We start from the raw sequence: 24,074 nt of genomic DNA, 5'->3' as shown, positions 1-24,074 counted from the left end.
AGCTTTCCCTGAGAGGTAGGTGCTTGAGAACCCTGTGAAGTACAATCCCTGCTTGATATTTAGGTGCAACAGGAACAGAGTTGCTGGTGGTGTCAGCTGATATCTTGTTTGTTAAACTGTTCAAAATTTGGGATTTCTTGGAGACTGAAATTGGTAAGATTCAAATAATTAAAAAATCTATATGTAAAAATATCATCCAAATCTATAAGATACAAAGTCATTCAATTACAGTTTGCATAGTAACTGCTCTCTTGTAAAACTTTGAGGCTAGGTAATGGTAGTTGAGAACCAGGTGTAAGTTGACCTTTCAGTTGGCAGGGTTTTGTCCAGTGTAGAGTTGAAAGGGAATTGCAATCTGGAAGCTTAACATTTTGTATAGACTTAAAGTTTGCTAAATGAGATGACTGATGATATGATGGAGGGGAGGAAGAAGAGGCAAGTTGCAGAGCTGCAAATTTCTAGGGACTGGGAGAGAGTTTTGGGGAAGCCATCACTATTTGCATCCATGTTCTTAACCTCTTGCCTGGGTGCTTCCTTCAAGCTGATGATGGAAACAGGTTACTGGAGTAGGTGGACCTGTAGTATGGTCCTTTTTATTCCTGAAATAATCTTTAGGCCCCGGTAACCCGTGGATGGCTGGGAGGAGGTACAACATAGCTCTGGGAGGAGCACCATGTTTGGGGAGAACAGGGAAGACTTTGCCATTGGAGTCCTCTGCTGTAAGCACTAAGCTCAGAATGTCTCCAGCTCTCCAGATCTCACCAGGTTGCCTTTCTCCAACTGCTCCCTGGGTATCCTGCTTCAAGTAATTTTTCTTCTTCCCAGAAGTTTTTGTTGTAAGTATTTTCTCCTTGTTCGTACTATTGTTTGAACTGCTTCTTGAGGATGCTTTGACCATCTGCTTCCATGATTTGGAAAAGCAGTTTTCCTTTTTTTCAAGAGCTGGTCTACAATACAAGTGAAAGCCTGTTGGCACGCAGGTGGCTTGCTCTGTTTTAAGTATGAAAGTCAGAGGAATGGGAGGCAGAAGTGTACTGTTGAAAATTTTCCAGCTCCATCTATGCATGTGTTACACAAAGTTAAACTCTCACCTACTTAGTGACATACAGCTTATATCGTCTTACATATGAGCTTTGACTTTGTCCTGCTAAATTGAGCTTGAGCCTTTGAGACTTAAATGTCAGAGGCTAGAATAGGTCAGAGCAGCATAAGAGCATAAGTTAAAGTTGGCCATACTATTAAATTTTTGCTTTACTATAGCTGCTGTTGCCTTTTTAGAAACACTACTGACTAAGAATTTGAACTTCGTCTTGCGCAAGTGATAAATGAATCATTAGAAAGAAGGCTTAGAAAAAAATTTCCTTTTTATTTCAGTTTATTTATCCTCTTTCTGATATGGTTGTACATTTGGTCAATATTTCATCTCTTGGTTGGTTTGTTGTTGGCTTTTTCAGAAAAAAAACCCTGTAAATCTACAACAGTAACAAGTAATCCAGTAGTTTTTAACTACTTTTCCTTGTTGACATCTTTTGAAAGAGAAGGTGTATTGGTACTGATTTAGAGAGACCTGTATTTACATAATTACAAATTCAATTTAGAATAAGTTAACATTACTTAATGTACTTTTATAATGCTAATAGGATTTGATGGTCTGACTTCTGTTTCTCCCCTAAGAATGCACAAATTCACAAGAGAAAACTTATTTTGTAATATATTTATCTAAATACTCTGTTCAGTAAGATTGTTATCCACCTGAAAGCTTTGTGTGCTTTTGGATGCTTGCTTATGGGGGTAAAGGCCTTTCCTTAGAATATGCCCTTAGGGCCTCTCTACGATTTTCAGTGCTTTGTCACTGAATGTTGTTTTGGTCACAGAAGATCATCAAAACCCAAATGAACTGGGCAAAGAATTTGCTTGTGACCTATGATATTTTTCTTTCTGTGGACTTACTCATGAACTAAATCTTCCTTTGATAGCAGGGGATGAGAATACTGTGTAGGCTTTGAATCCTTAGAAATTATTCTAGCAAAGAGACTAAGTCCATGTTTTGTGGCCAGCATTTTCATGAATAGCTTTGCTTGAGATGTCTGATTTGTAAACCTGGAAAATAAGGAAGAGGAGTGTGTGAGCTGCTTTTGAGGTTTTGTGGCCAAGTGCCTTTCTGGTTCCCTTTCCTGGAGGATTTGTGGCCAACAGTGAGTAAGTAGGGGTTTTGGCTCTTAGTGATCATGAACATTGTGTCAAACTATAAAAAAGATGAAAATACGTACAATTGATGGTAGTCTGGAGCATAGTTTAATTTAGTAATAATTGACTCTTTTTTTTTATAGTGTGTAATTACGTACAGAAGTGGGCAGTTTTAAGCTGTGTTTAAACTGTTCCTTGCTACTCAAATGTAGTAAGCTACATGCAAACTTGATAGTTGGTGTGATCCTCACATGGTTTCTTCAAATTTCAAATTAAAAACAGTCCGTTGCTGAGCACACTCTGTACCTTTCTTGCCTGCATGAGGCTCTTGAACTGATGCTTTCTAACTCTGGAGCTTTGTTTTCCTGAGAATGCCTCAGGAGAAGTCTCAACCAAAGAACACTTTGATGAGATTTATAAGGTAGTGCAGTAAGATGTGAGGGAGAAGGAAAATAATAAGGTAATTTTCAAAAACAAAAATAATCCATTCCTTTTCCAGACCTTGGAAATGTTGTCCAGGCTCTTAAGACTGTTGCTATCTAACTGCCCTGATGATGTATGCATGCAGTGCCTTATTTCCAGCACTGTTTAATCACCAACATAGAAGCTCCAATCTCACTACTGGGACAAGTAGTGTCTTTTTGACCAGCTTTTATTAGATTAACAGAAAGAAGGAAGGCCTGCTACTCATGTCTCCAACGAGGCAGGGTTATTTCCCATTTCTATCAGAACACAATGAAAGAAGCACATTCCCCTCATTTTTTTGCAAAACCTTTTAGAGCTTTGTGGACCTGCTGCTTCCAGCTTCAGCAGTGGCTGCAGCCTTTAGATGCATGGCCTGACTGGCCATCACTTACATCAACACACCCTTCTCTCTGCATAAACCATGAAGCTCATCATAGAAGCGAGAGGTAAGCTACGTAAAGTTTAGCAAATGTACTAGTAAGGAGTGAGGACTGTTTTGGACAGAAAACATAAGCTCAGAGGGCAGGAATGGGAAGATACCCAGGTTTAAAACTGCTTTTTCCTCCTGTCCTGAGAACAAAGGTGCCCTTTGAGCAGCTGTTTGTGGTCAGTCCTCCTGAATACTTCCTCTGGAATAGAGAGGAGCAAAGGGCAGGGACAGGTTGCCTCACATAGTTCCTGCCTCCTCAGTAAGGGAGTAAGGTCATACCAGTCCCTTGGCCACATAGCATTGCCAGGAGAGCATGTGTCTGGGAAACAAGTCTTGGGGAAAAAAAGCACAAACGTAGTAAATAAAATCAATATATTGTATTGTATAGAGAGTGAGTTATATGTTTTTAGTCTTTTTTTTTTTTCATTTTCTTTTCTTTTTTCATTTTCTTTTCTTTTTTTTAAACAGACTTTATTCAAGGGAAATTCTTTCTAATAAAGAAAATAGGCAGAGGACGCAGCTTAAACTGTGATACTGCACAGAGGGAAATTCCTCCTCTGTGCAGTAGGAAATACCATAAATGCATTCCTTGTGAGGTGTAACTGTTGTACATACCAAATACAAACCCAAACTTTTCAGGAAAAACATGAGCTTTCAAATACACTCAGTGGTTAAAACAAGTTAAATTTAATATTTTTTTTAGCAGCAGAAAACACACATCCTGACTGCACTGTGTGGATCGTTGGCTAGCTCCTCAGGCTGTTCCCAGAGGCATTTCTTCTTTGTCCTTGTGCCTTTGAGCATTTGCAAGGTGAAATCACACCACGTCCTGTGGCTTTGCCAGCTTTGCAGTTTGCAAGGTGTACATATGAAGTGAAATGATGTGATCAAAAAGAGAGGCTTGGACACACCTCTGTGTATCTATGTGAGTCAGGGTGAAGCAAATAAGCCTCTTCATTATCTGCTAATGTTGGAAACAGGCAGTAACTGCAGGGTGGAAATGAAATGCTGTGTATCCACGTTGCCTCGCTGGCTGTCCTTGGCGTGGTGCTGAGCAGGGGTTAAGAAACCTGTGCCCCACGATTACTCATGTTACTTCTGATCTGCAAATCTGGTGGCTGAGTGGTAGGTCAGTGCCTCCCTGCCCGGTGTGAGCACCGCTCTCTCCCTTCTCCCTTGCAGCTGCTGCCGGCAGCTTTTCCAGAGCCTGCCTTCATCTGTGGGAGGACGCAGATGCTGAAGTGACATGTGTAGCAGAAGCACAAATGGGGATGATTTAATGCAGTCAGCAGGCAAAGCTCTGTCACTTGGGCCTGTGTCACGGAACTTTGCATCTCCCTTTCTTGAAACTAACATTTGGTGGAAGTGGCTGTGACACTGCTGCTTGTGCTGGTCCTGTCATAGGTCCTGTCCTCCTGTGTGTCTGCATATCTCATCCTAGCATGGATATTCCTTAGTCTGGGAAAATATTGGGCTTTTAAAGAGGAAATTTGGTGTCTCTCCTCTTCCTAGGTGTTGTTAAAGAAGGACAATATTGCTGAGTGAACATCAAGCATTCTGATGTCCAGTTTTGTACAGATGTTCCAGTGCTGATGCAGACCTAAGGGAAGGCACTCTTACTTGCCACAAAGATAGCTGGAAGCATTTGGAAGTTGATCTCTCTCACACACATATGATGTTCAAGATGTGCTGTCCTTGCCCTGGTGTTAAGATTTTAAGACCTACTCCTCTTTTGCAGCCATGTTTGAGATAGCTGATCTGTGTAGCAGTTGAGTGTACTATGTCCCTGAGATAGTGACATGGGGCTGGGGAGGATGCTAGGCATAGAGCACAACTAGGTTGATTCCTCCTTTTTTGCGTGTTCTTGTTCACTAAAAGAGGATTGGTTCTATCACTGTCACAGGATTGGCTTAAATGCTTTAGCCTGTCATGCAGCATATGACAATGAAGAGGAATACCAGAACACTGACAGCCCCAGGTGGAGAGAAATAGAAGTATCTTATTCACAGTGTTCTTCAGAAATTAAAGTGCAACTTCAGTTTTAGGACCTTCAGTCTGACAAGTAAATATGTGTTAAGAGAGTAAAAGCAGGTGATTGCTTACCAGTGGTCTTGAAAGCAGATAGGGTGAAGGAGGGGGTTCTGCCTTCAAGCGAGGCAAGTCGACAAACATGATAGCATCTGGTGGCCACCAATAAGCTTGCCCACTGTGTCTTAGACTGCTCTGCACTAGCTGAAAATACATTTCACTTATTTCCCCCCAGCCATTTAATCCATATGTCTCCAGAGTGTCCTCTTTAACCAGATTTAAGAAGCCAGCTCACCTTTGAGAGGATTCCAGAGGGAAGAGGGGTGGTCTGTAATCTTGAAAGAACACAGAGACAAAAAACAGGCAGTTTGTGGTCTTGCCCAAGGACTCCCAGGAGAGTAGCAGTGAAGGCAGGAGCTGAAGCTGCCTCACAACCCAGGGGAACACCATGGCATGAGCAGAGCTGGATCTGTGGGACCATCACCTCCATGGGCAAAGAGTCTGCTCTGTCTCCTGTTGCTGTGTCCATCTCACTGGATAGACCACGCAGTCTGGGAACAAGACCCAGAGTAAACCTGGGATTTCTGATGAGGGCCAGTGCTGTGGCAAGGAAGAAGCCAGCTGGTCAGCCTTGTCATGGCCCTTTCAGATCTCACACAAAGGCTTGTAATTACATTTGGCTTGGATTTAAATAATACATGGAAAGCCAAGTCTATGATCGCGCATTTAAATACAGCAACTACTCTGCTTTTCTGGTTTAGTGAGGACTGTGTGAGTCAAAAATACCTTACTCATCTGCAAAAAGGCTTAGTCCCAGCAAATCATGGCTTTAATTACAGGAAATAATAATAAACTACTTTATATGCAATTAAAGACACTTTCTTTTGGAGATATTTTTGTAATTTGTATTTTTTCCTAAAACCAATTATCCAAAATACTGTACTCTTTCATGCCTGCAGTGCAACTTTGACTTGCATATAAATTGATTCTTTGAAATGCAGCTTTCTTTTTATGTAATTGAAGCTTGAGACTATTTTACCTTTATCTAGGTAATTGATTAATAGGACAGATTATGGCCCTGCGTTGGTAGTAGGAGCTAAAAGTTTTATGCTATAGTTTGCTCATTTAGATAATTGTATTACTTTAGAATGTAAGTTTACACACTTACAATGGCATTTTTTAAAATGTCAAGATCTTTTTTGTTAATGTCTAATTAGCCTCTAATCAAATGCTGAAACTGTTTGAAACAGAAGATACCTTTCCCACTGAAATTTGATATAATGCTGGTCCAGAGCCCATTAGTCTCATGGGAACACCAGTGTTGGCTTTGGGCCATGCTCATAATTTTATTGATCTATTGAAACACAGCAACCCATTAAGAGCAACATTCAAATTCAAACTGAACACTCGTGAAGCCCAGAGCTTTCCTGAGCAGCTACAAACAAGTAATAAAGTATGTTATGTCAGTGGTAGACTCGAATGCTAGGGGAAAATGTGTCCTGAAGGATTTGTGCCCCTGTGGTATCTACAACCCATGACACGGGAAGAAGAAAAAGGAAGACATTTTGTTTTCTTTTTCTCAAAGGGACAGCTTAGGGAAGATCCTTCACCTGTAATGAGTATCTGTGACTGAGGAACAGAAACTAAGTCAACATTCAGGAAATTGTCAGCATGATCTTTTCTGCTTGACAGCTGGGATGAGGAGCTGTGTTACTTTCAGTCCAGGTTCAGGCTGGAGCCCCTCTGATGTCTGCCTCTGGCAGGAGGCTGTGTCCCTCAGGGAGGTAGGTCACATTTCCTAACTTAGCTGTCTGCAGTAAAGAGAGAGATCACCCTGAAGAGAGGTGGGGACAGAGGCCATCTCAGAAATTTGTGGGCTGAGGAGGAATAAGCAGCACATCTTGAAAAAATGAGGTCCCTTCCAGGAGTGCTTTGATATCAGAGGCATTTGATTGTTTTCTGTAAATGTATTGGATTGATGAAAAAGAAGGGCACAAAGGGACTAGTTAAAGTAAAGTAGAGTCTGGTGTAAAGCCAGCTGGTGTGTGTTGGCCAGGGTGAATTTAAGCAAGAGGCTCTTGCTGTCAGGATAGCTGAAATGCAGTTTTGGAGCAGTGTGAGCAAAGAGGTTGCTTCCAAAAATCAATCACCTCGTATGCCTGATTGCCTGCAAGGAATGGATGTGAAAATCCAGCAAAAGTTGTTACGCCTGTGTGCTCTCACAGCCATTACGGCTGAGCCGTCCCAGTGCCATCCTCCTTAGAAAATGCATGATTGGATTATTGAGAGGATATGGCTGGATTATGGAAAAACCGTCACAGTTGTCTAGAGGCTGCCTTGGGAAACCTCCTGCCTCAAAACCTGGTCTGTCCATGAAGCAAACTTCACAGGACTACATTTTACCACCCACTGGTACCGCCACCGAAGCGCTGGGACCAGACAGGGAGTCAGCCACCTGAGCAGGGCAGGAGTTCACACACCTCCGTGAGTACTGCTTGTGCTTTCGATCAGTCCTGATCTGAAACATGATCTGGGGAATTTACAGAATCCTTTAATTCAGCTGTCGAAACTATGCAAACTTAATTATAGGCTGGATTTGGCATAAAAGCAAAACACACTGTGTTTTCCCTCAGCATTTGTATTTGTTTTTGGAAATGCTTCAGCCCTTCAATCTGTGCAGATAGTGCCAATAGGGAAAATCACTAATAAAGCGCAGTTTTACAGGTGGTTTGGGGTGAATTTTCCATCAACTTTATGTGCCTGTACCATATAATTATATTATTTTCTCAGCCACTAACTTCCGCTCTGAAGCATGAGATATTGAATTCCTTCTGGCTTTATTGTTTGCATCTGTCGCCCTTGTGTACGTGCCTGGTTAACATGCCTCGGTTTGTGGGGTGCCCTGTGGCCCCTGGATGGGGTGCAGAGGTGGGGGTCCCCAAGTGAGGAGCAGAGGTCCCTGTGGAGGCCAGGGTAGAGGCAGGCTTGATGGGACAAAGCGAGCTGGAGGTGGGAGCTAGAAGAGCCAAGAGACCGGATGTGACTCCCAGTGGCTCTGCCTGTACTTAATATGAGTAATACCATGAATGTTGGTAGTAATGGCATTAGTTAAGGAAATGAAAGCTCTCAGGATTTTAGTTTCTTAAAGGCAAACAGCCATGAAAATCTGTCTGTTGAAGGAGAAAGGCACAGGCTTCAGTGAAGCATGTCAGTGCCAGTTGTGAGATGAGGGTATCCAGGGCCATCATAATCAGATTCCTCTTTTTGTGATCTCGGTCAAGCCATTTATCCAATAAGCATAAGTCAGCTGTTTCCATCAATTTTTAGTCCAGCAAGGTTAACTTAGGGTAAAAATGCATATTATGGCTTTACTGATCTAACAACCCACTACCCTTCTTTATCCTTCTTTCCCACACACTGATTAAAGACTCACTGAAACAGGAGAAGATTAACCTTGGTGTTGGGGAGTGAGAGGAGAAGGCGTATTGTTTCACCTTATGCATCAGGAGGGAGATGGGGGTATGTGTCTGGGATGGGGGCAGAAGAACTGAGGAGTCTTCTCCCCTTCTGGCTGCACTAAGCTGTTAGATCAGCTGAGCCATAAACTTGTTCAGCCTTAGGTTAGTTCAGGATGTAATCTTTCACTTTTGCCCTTCCCAAGCAGTCACTGATGAAGCTCTTTTACTAATAGCAAAAATATTTATTCAGATAGAAGTATAACCATTTGTTTCACTTGTCCCCTCAGAGACACATAAGTAGGTCCCATTTAAGTAAATTAGCATGCTGCACACCTAATTAGAGACAGAGTTAAGTTCATAGTCCTGTGCCAAAATACCACATCATGAACTAAAGCTCATGGAAACTTAATACAGAGCCACAATTTATTTGCTGTATTTAAATCAGACTTTAAAAAATAAATGAAAGACAATGCACCAAATAAAAATTCTGCAATCCAGACTGTAATAATAAATCACATACGGGGATCCTAGTGCAGATGAAGGTAAAATTTTAAGTGCATTGACACTAATGTCATAGTGCCTCTTGACTTTCTTTGGTAATGTGCTTAAAGACTTAGTTTCCTAGCAAAGTAAGTTGTTTGGGATTTCCTGCTTCCCCCAGACACTGATGATTTGATCAGCCCTTGGGACAATACTAAAATATACTCAGCTGGATTTCTCTGTCGGCGTTAGCCACCTCCTTTTTTCATCTGCCTCCCAAAGCTACGTCTCTGTTTCTTGCTGACCTGTCTGCAGTACACACCCTCAGCAGGTGCACTGGCTTATTTGGCTTTTAGACTTGTTTCCTAAGAGCAGCAGGCTTATGTGATTGATTATGTGTCTTTTTGTCTGCAAAATTGTCTTGGCCAATTTCATGGCAGTTTGAAAAGAGAATAGCTGTCCTCTCATGATAGGATAGCTTACCTATGATAGGTAATTATCATAGATAATAGGTAGATACCCATTGATTACCCCTGGGTCAGAGGGTAGCGGAGGCAGTGCCAGGTGCATGCCCTGAGCTGCCCAAGCCCACCTCGGGAGGGAGGCAGGGGCAGTGCTGCAGGAAGCCTCAGGCAGCCCGGGTGTCTCTCCAGGTTGAGGATGTCAGAACCTTTCTGGTAGAGGGAGCATGGGTGGCTTTCACACTGTCGTGGTGAGTAGGTGAGGAGGGGTTGGGAAACAAAGAGTATGAATGAAACGAAAAACCATCTTCAGAGTTGTGTGTTTTGCAGAATTCCTCTCCCCCTCCCCCAACCACTTTTGTTTCATGTGACTTCAACTCCTTCCATTGAATGGTGGCAACACGATGATCTTTGTTGAAGTGGCTGGTTACATTTATTTAGAAGGTGTCTGGTGGTGGCAAATCAATAGCAACAATTGATTTGCAGTTTTTTCTGTGCTTTGCAAAAGGCATGCAACTTTCATTTGCACTAACTGATAGAAGCAAGTGAGGGGAAACAAGTTCATAAGTTAAGTAATAATTATTAGTATACAGCAATAAAACAGACATTTACTGAAGAAAATTTATTTCTAATATTACATATTGCATTACCATACATAAATGGTAATTTATTTAACATCCTTGGAGAAATAAAACAATATTGACACCTGCATAAATACTGCAAATATATAATTTCAACACCTTTGTGCTTCGTTATTTGCATTAGATTGATGTGGACTGTCTGCAATTGTGTGGGTTTATCTGTAACTTAAAGCTGGGCCTTTTGAGCTGGGAAAAAAGTAAGGTGTACATTCTGTCTGTACGTACTTTTATGTGCTGTGTACCCATATTCTCATTGCTTTAAAAAGTATTTGCAGATGTGCAAGAAGCACAAGACGGGCTACTAACGTGCTGACCACTCCCTCTTACTGTTTTGGAGGACTTAGCAACTTCTTTATAGAGACTTTTTCATTCATTCTATGCTTTTTCCTAGGCTTACCTTAAGATCTCATTTTGCAGGCTTCTGTATATGTGTTTGTATTTCAGGGCACCAGTATTATAGTACTGTGGATGTTAGGCAGGTTTCTTGAAGTTAAGTGTATGTGTGATTCTGCAAAGTTTAAAGAGAAACAAGGAGACATTGAGCTGACATCTGAACAACAATACCTTCATTTTCAGTAGAGGTGAGAACTGAAATGTTTCTAAGAAGGTTGCAGGCAGGTTTCATGGACAGTAAATGCACCAGGGACTGATCTATGAGCACCTTATGTCTGCTAGGTCAGAGCATAAATGTGATTAATCTTATATATCACAGTAATGAGGGCAGAGCAGTGGCAAGCAGACACCTGGTTGGCCAGCAGATTGAAGGAGTGAGGAGAAAATTCATGCTGCTTCTTTGATCTTGCAGGTCAAGCTTATAGTTCTAGTATGCCTGAAATTAGAATAGGAAAAAAGGATGTAGTGGGTGTAATCAGAAATCAGATTATAGTGGTATGTTACTGATGAAAAAGAGAATTACTTTATAATGTTTACTCTGTTATTAGTGATTTTGTTTTCTATGAGGGAGTCTTGCTTTTCTGTTTGGTGGATAGATTTCATCTGTCGCCCATTTTGCTTATCCCAACCCACCTCTCCAATCTGTGCATGTCAGGAGAAGAGTCCTGTATATAATTGTTCCCAAGCGAAGTCATTGCTGCCTGCAAACAGCAGTGGAGAGTCATTTAGTGCTTATATGGTACCTCCTCTAGAGACAAGCTCCTTCCCTCCTGTTCATAATTTAATGTTTATTTGATTTTGGGGCATTAAAAAAGCCCCAAAGAGAACTGGGCATGGTTCTCCATATCAACTGTTCCTGCCCTGCAGGTATGAGAGGAATAGTTTCTTTTCAATAGGAAGAGTAGCCAGGAGCCTTTTAGACAATTACTGCAGTGGTGTGTAGACCACAGCAAAAGAGGGATTACTTCTGTCTTCCGTAGGGAATATTAACCGCTGCTGTGCTACACAAATGGACCTTTTATATTATGTCTACTTTGATACTCTAAGGAAATGAGAATAATTGAAGTGACAAAGACCTGGTAATAATTAGGTGAGTTATCTTCACATGGTTATTATCAAGAGCATTTTCTTTTTATACTAATGTGTTAGAGAAGAGTCATGTCTCTTGTTTGCCTTGGAAGGAAAACCATTCAAGCTCATTCTTGTCAGATTTCTGGGAAGAATAAAACTGTTATTGTTTGCGAAAGAGAGATGACCTAGTCGAACCTGGCCTACCAGTTGTCTTCCTGAAAGCCACACATGGGCATGACTCTTGCCATGTCTGGGGTTGTCTAATTCCACCTTCACCTCCTCATCAGGATCAGCTGCTGATGCTGGCAGTCAATTCTGCATTCATTATTTCCAGTAAAGTTACCTTATTTGCAATGAATCAAGCAGTGTAAAAAACAGTTGGACTTGGGGTGGTTGTAACCAACATAGACATTTCCTGTAAGGCAGAAATTCTTTTGACAATGAACTAGTAATTTTCTCGTAAGCCTGGAAGTGAAAGATGCTGCTTAGCACTCACTATGTCCCTTTCATAAGGTTGTTTTAAAGTATATCGGTGTTAATGGCCTGTTGTCCTTCATGCCCTATTTGGAGTAGACTGACCGTAGATGGAAGCCAATGTAGGTACAATTAATTGCAAATAGACCATACGCTCACATATTATACTATAATAGCTGCAGAGGGAATTTGTAAATCACTATTCAGTGTTACCTCTCCATTAATCTTGTTTTCATGCAAAACCCTGTAACCATGTTCTGTGCATCAGTCAGTGAGTTTTCACTGAGAACAGCCAGATGCGTAAGGACCTTTCTGGTAGTGCAGTGCCACTAGTGCAAACATGGAGCCATCTGTTTGAAGACTCTTGCAACCTGTTAACTGAGTTTCAAGCAAGAAACTACATTTCTGTCCAGTGAAACTGTGGAGCAAACCAACAAGAGCCTTTCCAGTGTTAGACTGTAGTGTACACTTACAGTGTAGTGTTACACTAAAAAGTAGTATTATGGTACTTTATATTATCAGCATGCTGCAAAAATAATCATATCATAAATTAACATATGAGCTTTCTAGAATTGCATACAGTGAGTTTTATTTTAAATCTATTTAACAACTATTTAAGTATCTGTGTAACTTTCTTGGTGTCTGCTTTTAATGTAGATGCTCTCAGATGCTTGTGGAAGCTTTTAAGGACTATAAGACTTGCATTTCAGTATGCCAAGCAGCCTTTACAACAAGCAAGAAGAATCTAATTGAAAATAGAATACTTCTTAATCTCTATTAACAGATTGTTTGAAAATCTCTTCAGAGAAAAAAAGACAAATTTGTAAGAAGTTTGTGCTACTTTTAAGCCTAGCAAAGTAACACGTTTGGATTCTAAGCTAATTGGAAAGCAGATTTTTGCAATTGTTCAAGCATCAAGAACAAGGGACTTAAAATTGACAAAACAGGAGTGCAAATAACTTTGTAAAGCTTTATAAAAGTAGACCGGATACTGCATAGCTGGATGTGCCACCATAAAGGATCTGAAAGAACTACAGAAGTAGAAGCCCTGGGATTCTTCCAGATGTGTGAAGTAATGCCTTGCATTGTTATGTGGGCAAGGCTGTTTTTCTTGGCAGTGATTTAGGAAGGATTTTATATGTTATCATCAACGAATTAGAACTTGAGTAAAATATCTTGGATATAATCATCACAGTCTGTTCCTGTTGAGGAGGGACAGAAGGGAAAAAAGCTCATTGTAAGATAGTTTAAACCTGCTTGATGAAAAAATATGTATCACTTATCTGATTAGAATAGTTAATAATTTAGGTGGATTTTTTCTATTGAGTGATTCATAATCATACAGTCTACTTTAGAAGCTTCTAACTCAATCATGCTACAGTAGAGAGCTCTTTGTACGGTACTTCTTCTTATCTCATGCCTGCTTTGAGTTCCATACTGAAATGGAGTAATTCAACATGTCAGACTGTCCCATAAAAGAAAAATTAGTAAAGCAGAGTTGATTGCAATGAGTTGTCCATATTGTGTACCTGCCTTAAGAAATTACTCTATATAGGTGTTGGCAACACAGTGTAACTGCAGCTCATATGCATTCATATAAATGCTTCTGTCCATTTTTTTAGATTATTTTTACATGTGTACAATGTGTATCAGAACTTCCCTTCCTCTTGCACTGTGACTGTGACTATTCTTTGAAGATGCATATGTGAAAGTGTCAGGTACAAACACCTTGTTGAGACTTTAGCGACTCATGCTAGGTGGTGTTTGTTAGTTCTCAATTTAGGAACTTGAAAAGGTGGACCATCTTCCCAACAATGAAGTGGATAAGCAGGAGATTTTGTAGAAAAACAACTTTATCTTCTCTGGGTAAAAACTGAGAAGGTGGTAAATTTCGAATATATGGGGATGAAAGAAATGCAAATCTGTGACCAAAAGAAGTGAGAGAGGTGTGTATATTCTCATTAGCAGTATACTGAATAGGAGTTACTACTGTTTCTTTGCTTGCTTTCCTTTTTTTTTTTTTTTTCCTTTTTTTCTTTTTTTTTTTCCTCTTTTTTTGGCAGGGGAAAGCCACCAGTTAAGTGAAAACTAGAACATTTTCATTTATTTAGCTGATGATCCCACTTGCATCCATTTTTTTTCTCAGCTACACCTAAACACAAACTCTGCATTCTGATTTGGTAGCATTTTCAATACCTTAAGAAACGTTAATACCTGTTTTGTGGGAATTAAGTGGCTTGCTGAAACTTCTTTTAAGTTGCTGACTTTATATAACACAGTCATTAGAAATATATCCAATGAATTTTATGGTCTTTAGATGAGTTTCTTAGTGCATGAAGGATTTCTGGGGCACAGTGCTGTGGGAGGTCATTCCATAATTACCTTAATTTAGTAGGATTCAGTCCACTACATTTCAGAATCGGAAAGATTTACGTTGTTGTGCTGTGAATTGTAGCACTTCATTATGGCATTTGCTCTGACAGTTATGGGAGAGATGTGCTGAAAGTCCCTGGGCTACATCAACATTTTCAAACTCCCACATGCTTCTTCCCTTCTTTATTAGGATCTCCTCAAAGTCAGTTACACACCCGCTTCCCAACTGTGCTGTGTAACTTAGGTCTGTCATGTTGCCTGCACAGCACTCACGAATGACCGGGCAGCAGGTATGCTAATTGCTACCTTACTGAAGTGACCATAATGATATGTGGCTTCTTTGCTCTCGCAGCCTTTTTGTGTATTAATGTTTTCTCTTTGACCATACATTTTATTTATTGTTGCTTTTGAGTGGATTTTTTGCCTTCTTCAAGTTCTGCAGTGTCTGTGTACAGCACCTTGCACTGAGCCCTAATCCCCAGCTGCAGACTGTTCCCATCAGTACAGTACAAATACATACTATTTCAACATTTTTGTTGTATTTTTGCCTCATTCAAAAGAGGATTTGTTGCTATTTCTTGATTCCTATTTGATATAGTAGTTTTGCAGTGATTTTCTGGCTATTTTAAGCAGTTTATTTGGGGGAAACACAATTCAGTGCTTTATAAATGATCCACTACTCAGTATAGGAAGCAAATCCCTGTATATATGAATTATGATTTATGGCATGTCTCTATATAGTAGTACACAGTAGTACACACTTGCAAGGTAAGATGTGTGAATTGCTGCACATCTTAATAGCTTTACAAAACATGGAATTGAAGAGCTGATCTAGTCTGCTTGTTTGCTTTCCCATGCTGATGTGGTAACTGAATACCCTTACTGTGTCTTACTGTGTTTAGAAAAAAGAGGACCAGAACATTTTTACTGCTGTGTGACTTGCAGAGCAGGAGAAGTAAGACATCATTTCAAGTTGCTATTGTCCTGGAGGTTTCTGGAATGTTTGACATTGCATGTTCAACTGTGGCATTTTGTCTTCAAAAACTGGAGCAGAGCACAGGCTCTTAAATATGCAGTTGGGCCTCTGGAGCACCTGTAAAATAAGTTGGCAAACAAACCCCTTTAGTAAAATGCTGATGCTAGAAAAGATACAGAGTCATCACTTTGTTATGCTGCTTTTCTCAGCATGTCTCATTTATTTCCGAAAGTTAAAGAGAGAGATGATTACCAGATAAGCAAGAGTCATGATGAGATGAAATCCTGGCTCACTGAGACAGGGGACAGCTCAATCACTGGGGTGACCTCTGAGTCATGAAATGTCCTTGTGACCTCACCATGGGTCACTTGTAGGCAAGGCAGTTGTTTCTTCTTGCTTTGTGCTCTTGTGATGTCTGTCATTCAGTGATGTATATGGAGCTTGTGGTTTTTGGTTTGGTCTTTAAATTTCTCTGTGGCCAGGAAAATGCCCCCTTGGAGCTTCCCAGAGCTTGACTGCACTGGGGAGGTAAGGGGGGATTTCTGTTGTTAGGAGCATTTGGGCATTGCACTGCTGTGGATAACCTGGGTGGTGACAGTGCTGCAGAAGGAGTCTGAGGGTTTTCTGCTTATTGGTACTGGTATTTTTCCTAGTTATTTTTGTCAGGATGGTTCACTTCTAATTTTTGACTAAATTTATTGATTGATTTCAAATACGTATTATAGCTACTAGCTGTACTTGCATCATTTTCTTAATTATCCTGCACTCCTGCCTTCAAAAGGAGTACTGTGTGGGATGCTTGTGTAGGATAGTTTAAAGAGGAAGCAGAAGTGATAACAGTCTGTAAAAGTAAAGCAACTGAATATTTAGTTATTTAATTTGTAAATTACTGTTCTATCTTTCAAATACTCTCATGTGTGATAGTGATCAAATAGGGCCAGAAGAAAATAAGTTTTTATGAAACTACTTATTTTGGAAGGTACTTACCCTGCTTTCTGTTCCCAAATGAAACACTCTTGTACTGCCTTCCTGCTTCTCTGGCCAACTCTGCCAGGCACTCATTACTGCCTCGGAAGAAGCCCACATGTGCCTGTTGAATGAAGGCAGGACCTAGATAATAGTCTTCTTTCTTCATTAAGAGTAGTATTTGTTAAACTGCACAGCTTTAAATAAGGAGAAGACTGTACTTCTGATCATCTGTAGTGGCAGTCAATCTTAGCTTTTTCTTTTTGCTGTTCAAGTATTGGGGAAATATTTAACCATAAGCACCTTACATGTTTCTGAAGCAACTCTCTTCAGTTTTGAAAATGTACAAAAAAAAAAAAAAAAGGTCAATCAGGAAAATACTATTACTGAGTCTCTAACCAGTAATGCATTCTATGTATTTTAATAGTGTGGAGATCAGGTACATCAGCTGTTTGTGGCTTCTTTCTTGCTAAATTCAGTAGCTATTGTCTCCCAGGGCACTGTACAGCATGGCTTGCATGTGGACTCTGCTGATGATACAAGCAGCTCCAGGGATTATTTTAACTGATACATTTTTTAAGGTCCTTAAGCCTGGCTATCTTAAGCTCACTGGAGTACAGCATGTCCTCTGTGCTGCACTCTTTTCATCACATCTCAGAATTTCTCTGGGTGTGCATAAACATCTCCTCTCTCACTTCTCATGGCTTCTCCTTTGCAAGCTGATTTTTGCAGCCAGCATTCTTTTTCCTGTCTCTGGAACAGCCTCTAGCATTGCAACAGGGACAAAGACTCAAATCTACAAAACTCAAATAAATGAGATTTCCAGTGGGCATTGAAAGATTGTGACAGTGTATTTGTGGTCATGGCCAGATGTTATCCTTGATTCTCTGTGGACAAGATTCCTGTTATCCAAGCTGTGTTTGCAGAGTTGTGGGAGCCATGGACCCCACTCCTCTGTGTCCCAAAGCTCCATGAGATGGAAAAAGGCTCTTGTGAAGCTTCAATTTGCTATAAATGAAGTGCCATTGAAATGTTTTTAGGGGAATGTAGAAAGAAATTCCTTGAGTTAGACAATTTTGAAACTCAAATAGAGTGGTTTGGGCTTGTTAGCAGTGGGTGAGATGAAATGCAGAATTTTCTAACATTTTCACACCCTTTTTCCTCTCTGTATGAGCCCAGCAGGCAGGACGGATAGCGATTTGGACATTTCTGTGTTCAATTCCTAGAACAGCTGAGTCAGCTCCAGGGTTTTTCATGGCTGTGTTTTTAGTCATCTGTTACAGATGTTGGTAGGCCTGTGGACTGCCAGTGATGATAAAAACAAATATATATTTGTGGCAATTAGACACTGATGTATCTGGAGCTAAGTGGTACTGTTGTTGGCAGGATTACAAGAGCTGGGGTGCTTGGAGATTTAATGTTCTCATTGCGGCTGTTGTAGGGCAAGAATGAAAGCTCATAAAACTGAAGGCAAAGCATATCAACAGACCAATTAAACATTGTGTATCATGGATACAAATGTTTGTGAGCTATACTGCTTGCACAGTAATCATTATTTTTGACCTTTCAGTGTGTCCTCTGTTGATTCCCCATCATTTTTTCACACAGGATAGTCTGCTAGAGAAAACACCATCAGACATGACTTCATACAGTCCCTGATATTAGTCAGACTTCTGCAGTCCTACTGATTTAAACTAACTTGGTTTTACTGGAGTGATGTAGGGGATAGAAGAAGCTGGATATTCCTTTCTGTGGTTTTCACTGTGTGGCTCAGCTAAAAAAACAGAAGTGTGGTTTTCCCAACAAGCATCCTTTTTCCCTTCAGCTTCATTGCTGAAGTTGGGTTTCGGTGGATTTGCTTTAATTATGTATTTGCAGGTTGCACTGTCTTTTTTTCCAGGACATAGGAGAAAGTCTAAGGCTTTTTTCTGTTAATGATGCAGCCACTGGAACAGCAGCAAGATAACTGAATTTGCAACCATAAGGCTATTATAACTCAAATAACTTTAGACATCTACATTCAAAACAAATTTCTCTCTGCCTCATCAGTTTCTGACCAAGTTCTAATAAAATGAACCTGTGGCTCTTCTTTTCTTCTGTTGTTATAGAGGCTTATTTGCATGATGCAGATGCAAAGGAAATACCTGTTTAGCTTCACTTTGACATTTCCATTAAGATTAGACTTAGTATAATCTTGCATCACAAAACCTGATGCAAACCTAGGCAGAGCCTTGTTTTGGTTTAGAAAGCTTTTGAGCCCAACTGATGAGGACTGTTCTTAGTTGCTGTGAACTGAAGAGGAAAATGCACTAATTGGGGGCTTTTGTTGAATCCTTTCTTACTTCTCACTGAAACCAAACTCATCCAGAAAGGAGGTGCCCTAATACTGGTTGAGAAGGTTGTTAGGTCCTGCATACTATCTTTTGGTTAAATCATAATAATGACAAAAAAGAAATACTGGCCAACTGGCAGCTGACCCAGCATCCTTCTTTATAATGCATTTTGTCTCTATGTTTAGTGGAATATGCAGCTTTTACATTAATTAAAGCTGTTAGTCAATACCTTTAATTGGTATTAAACAATGTTCTTGATAAACACTAATTATTTGTTGGACTTCCCTCCATTTCTCTTGCTAAACACCTGAGTTAAAATGTTTCAAGTCACTATTTCCTGTGCATTTTCCATTATAACTTTCTTTTAGTTAATACCATGGCAACCAAACCTAGCAGTAGGTAACAAAGATAAGTATGATGAGTGAATTTCAGTTCTTCAGGCTCTTTTTAATAATATGAGTGAAAGCTAATCCTGTCCTTCAGATTTTTCTCCTGCTGAAGTCCTGACTCTTTCCATCAACTAAAATCAGGATTTCACCTCCAGAAACGTATTCCAATATTAAAAAATATACCTCTGTACATTTTAGGACCAAGTTGATTGCTGTAATAGCTTTTTTCCTGTCTTGCACACTTTTTCTTCTGAATTAAAGGGTATTTTTCTGTCAGAAATTTCTTGTAGGTACCTATATTACACAATCAAGTAACCTTTTCATATTCTTTTGGATAAAGCCTGCAGGGAGAACTTCTCTGGCATCTTCTATAATTCAGAATTTTATAGCTCTTTTCTGAATGCAGTGAAGTTTTTCAACATTACTTTAGAAATATACACTCCAGAACTGATCTTGCATTATTTTATGGTTCCGTCAGAGCCACATAGGGGAGTAATGTCGCTTTCCTGCTGTTGCTTTGAATTCCTCTCATATATCTAGAGGTTGTATTCATTGGTCGCAGCATAGCACTGGGAGTTCACGTTCTGCTGTGATTTGTTTTTTTTTAAAACATTACCTGCAAAGATCTCCCAAATTTCCTGAACTTTATTATAGAAGGTGGAAACTTTATTATAGAAGGTGGAAAAAAAAATCAACTAATTTAGTCATTATTTAGCTTTTTAATGAGCTCTTTACGTTGCTAATGCTGTTTACATTACTAAGCAAAACTCTTTCACTGGTGGCAAGGCATATCAATAATCATGTGATTTATTATTTCCTTAAGGTTTTTAAGAGTTGTCATGGCCAATGAATAATTGCAGTCCTGCAGTATTCTATAGAGTGGGGAGGTGCTGTTTCATTTTGAAGTGGGGAAACTGAGGCAGAAATGTGTCAATGGTCAGGGTGTTGATATACCTGTACTGAATCCAGTTTTGCTGAGTCCATGACCTATTATTGGTTCCTCCTTCTTGGGCTGCTTCGAAGAATAAATGTTTTATATGTGGCATCACTCCATCATGATGTTGCTCTGAAAGTGCTTCCTTATATGTTGGGGTCATACATGTTTTTAGGACAGCCCTGGGCAGGTCAGTGGTCTTATCAGAACACGAAAAGGACCATGGCAGCATGAATTGCATTGTGCAGCAGATCTGCATTCCTTGGCACATGGAGCAGGACAATACTGCTGTTGTCCAGACCTACTGTTTTCATAGTCCAGTGTTTCCTCACTAACAGCTTATGAGACAAATGTTTAAGTGCTTTTTGTTATGTATTCTCCTTTTATCTCATTATTTATAGAGCCACTGTTAGTTAAGGTTGTGAAACAGACTTTCAAGTGTGCACTTAAAAGCATGATCCTGGCAACTGTTTTGTCTCCTGTGGTTCACCCCTGGCACTCCTTTGACTTAGCATCCCCTGATCAATAGAGCCTGCTGTGCTCCAGTGCCTGAGTTCGTACAGCACCTCCCTGTCCTCACTGGGAATTGTCAAACCCTGGTAAATAGATGCTCTCCAACCCTTAGAAGTCCTGTCAAGTCTACTAAAGCATCTTTTAATTTTTGTGATGGAGAACACAGACACTTAAGTGTTTCACAGGACTTGCCCAGTCCTCTCTTGCAGCTCCTTTTTCATTTTGCTATAAAGATAGAGGGCTCAGGTCAAGTTTCAGCATGGGATCTGCATCGTGGAAACTTGTACTAGAAGGAAAAGTTCACCTATTGGTTACATTAAAAGAATAACTATTTTAGGAATTTTGGGTACTTCTCTTGGGCCAGATGCCATGGATCTCTTGGGGAGCAGGTTTTCCTCTTTGCAATACATGTGTTTTACTGCCATTTGTACCAGCAGAGGGTTTTTGCTTGAGTGCACTTGATGCTTTTACCTTTCCTGATCACCCAGTATCACTGTAGATAAGGACTGCTTGAGAGATGTTCCTTGTTCTGCTTAGAAGACCAGTTGTTCCTCTGACCACAGCTGATTCCTTGAAGTCCACTTTGGACTGCAAGCCCTCATCTCACCTGGAAGGGGATCACCCCTTTTTCCCCTTCCCAGTACCCTGAGGACAACCAGACACATTCGCAGCCTGGATTGGTCCTACATGCCTGCCCTGTCTGGCAGCAAAGGCAGGAGATTCAGGCAGCTGAAGGGTGCCAATCCTGGAGAAGCTGAAGGGATCCTTCTCTGAGAAGTACTTCCTCTGATCTGCAGTTTCATCCCCTCTACTTTCCCCACTGCTGCTTGGCCAGTGCAAGGTGGAGTGAAGGGGGGCCCTGCTGCCTGGCCCTGCCCCATAGCATGGCCTGCTGCTGCCCGAGGGCAGGGACTGCCATTTTCTGCAGCTTGGGAAGTGTGAGAGAATCCAACACAGCCTCCTTTTTGCTGCCCATGCCAACCCGCTGCTCCAGGGCAAGCCTTGCGATCTTGCAAGACACTTTCCGGCATCCCATTTGCAAAGCAAAGGGAAGAGGGCTTTTTACTTATTACTTTGAGGCTGGATTTTATTTTTTTTTTAAATCTTCAGAACATGCAATATTCTCTAGAGGTCTAGAAACCTGGGTCCCATCCAAAATCTTAATGTACTGCCCTGACCAAGCCTGTGTCCTTGCCCAGTCAGTCCCGTGACTTGCCAGATCTGGCATAAGATGCAGGCCACAGGTTGGGGTGCCAGCTACTGCCTTCTGCTGTCCACAGAGCTGATGATCCACCTGTACATGAGACTATCAGAGAAGATGGCAATAAGCACTTGGTCTAGGGACTGTTTGTTTACCTTGCCTTCCTGCTGTATATCCATGATCATAAGGTTCCTAATTTTTGTTTGTTTGTTTTTAAATATAATTAACAGAGTTGTTCTAAGGCATCTTCTCGTCAGACATTGCCCAAGCATTTGTAGAGGGGAATGCAGCTTGCTGTGTGGCCCTTTCATGCTTGTAGTCACTGCCACACTGTGATGTCATTACCCCATGTTTATTTTAAATGTCTGAAGTCCGGAGCTATGCTGGTATGTTAGCCCACCACCTTTGTGTAGTCTGGAAATGTTAAAACTATAAATTATTATAAACAAAGTGCTTTTGGGGGAGCTTATAAATTGTGGTTATTTAAGTAGTCCTATAGATTTCTGCCTTAGTGTAGTGCTCTCATAGAATGTATACATGATCAGATAAATACTCCACAGTTCACTGAAGAACAAAGGTAAATTTAACTTAAAAAAATAATTTAAGCTTGCTTCATCTGCTCTCCATATGTAATTATTTCAGCTAAAACACATTGCTAAAGGTTTAATTGAATCGGTGCCATAGTATAAATACATAATTTATGTATATATACATTACTCATTCTGATAGCTTCCAAAAGATAGCTAAGTGACCATTAGAATAATTTAACATGAAAAGTATTTTTAAGTGTTTTATGAGATGTAAGTTCTCCTACAGAAAATACTGTATGCTGGAACTAATTTTCCTTACATGTTTATGGTTAATAGTCAAAATTTTCAGTCTGTGCAGAACTATTTCCATACCTCTGACCCATCTGTTTTGAAGAGACCTTGTCCTGAATAATACATTGTACTGAGTCACTGAGGAGGAATTCCCACCGTCCTATGTATACTCAGTGCATCCTTGAAATATTTAGTCCTTGGGGTTGAAAGATTTGGTGTTGCAGTCTCTGGGTATCTTTAGCCCTCAATGAATATTTTGCCAGAATAGATAAAGTGCATGCCAAGTAAACTGCTATTGTTTCCAACTGCAGCCATGAGAAACAAAGTGAATTAAGGCTGGAGCCTAAGATTTCTAGGCAGAAGTAATAAAGCTTCTCTCTGTTGAGGTTTTAGATGCTGTTTTGTTCTCTTATGCCCTCATGAAAAAAAATGTGTGTCCTTTAAAAATATATTTTACAGACACTTAATCTTGGTTGCATCTAATGTCTTTCAATATTTTTAAAAGAAATTCCAAGTGGATGAGTTATTTATGTGTTTAGCTTTTATTTTCCATTATGTCTTCTAATAGATTCCAGATCTCATCCATATTGTAATGGCTTCTGTGTTACAGAGCAACACAATTTACTGGGTTAAATATCCATTTTTCTTACCTTTCTGACATGAAAGTGTGATAGACCTATACAATAAATTGCTAACACTTTTGTGAGCTTGAAAGTCCACACTCTTATGGTCACTGTCTGCATGCAGGCTCCACCAGACAGGATGAGACCCTGGTGCACTTCAGCACACCTGGAAGCATCATGTTATTCCTAGTACTCAGGTTAACATGCTTGGAAGACGTTACAATTAAATGCTGCAAATGGAGAAGTGTTCAGGCTTGTCTTCTTAAACTTGCTTCCCCCTCCAACATGTTGGAGCACATATAGAGTGTAATTTCATGGATTTGTCTGAGAACTGGGGTACAGAGAAGGAATATGTGAAGTGATGGAAAACAGAAGAGTTAACCCAAATTGCTGTGTTTGCTTCTCCGCTCCCCATCCTCTCTTCCCCAGGCTTTTCTTTCTTTTTTTTTTTTTTTTTTCCTTGTGGCTACATTTGAGTTTCTGCAGAAAGCAGGTGTTAGGGGACAAAACAGTGGGGCTGAGCATTCGGTGTTTTGGAATTGCCACCACAAATCTCTGATTATTTTTTTTCTGTTCTCTGAGAGTATAAACTCCAGGAATTGAAATATAGCATTCTGTACTCAAGAATTATTCCACAGAAGATGTGAGGGAGCCTATAATTAAACACTTGTGCACAGATAGCAGTATTGGAAGAATAAATTTTGTGCCTGTCTCTCCAAAAATGGTTGAAAACTGTAAATCATGTATAGAATAGATAATCACAGATACAACAAACTGTAGCTGCATCTGCTGATTATTTTCTCCTCAATCTCTTGTGTACAATTAAGAATTCAGATTTAACAGCTGGGAAGGGTTTT

The 24,074-nt window shown here is 40.3% G+C and overlaps 1 protein-coding gene across 6 annotated transcripts in view; it reads left to right on the top strand.

Moving 5' to 3' along the window:
- The window catches only part of KIAA1217 (KIAA1217 ortholog), a 179,879-nt gene that overhangs the window by 31,931 nt on the left and 123,874 nt on the right, over nt 1-24,074 (top strand). The gene's annotated exons all lie outside the window — the stretch shown is intronic.

The sequence above is a fragment of the Apus apus genome, chromosome 2 (genome assembly GCF_020740795.1).
Source record: "Apus apus isolate bApuApu2 chromosome 2, bApuApu2.pri.cur, whole genome shotgun sequence".
Taxonomy (NCBI): Eukaryota; Metazoa; Chordata; class Aves; order Apodiformes; family Apodidae; genus Apus; species Apus apus.
This window is presented reverse-complemented; position numbering and strand designations above follow the sequence as displayed.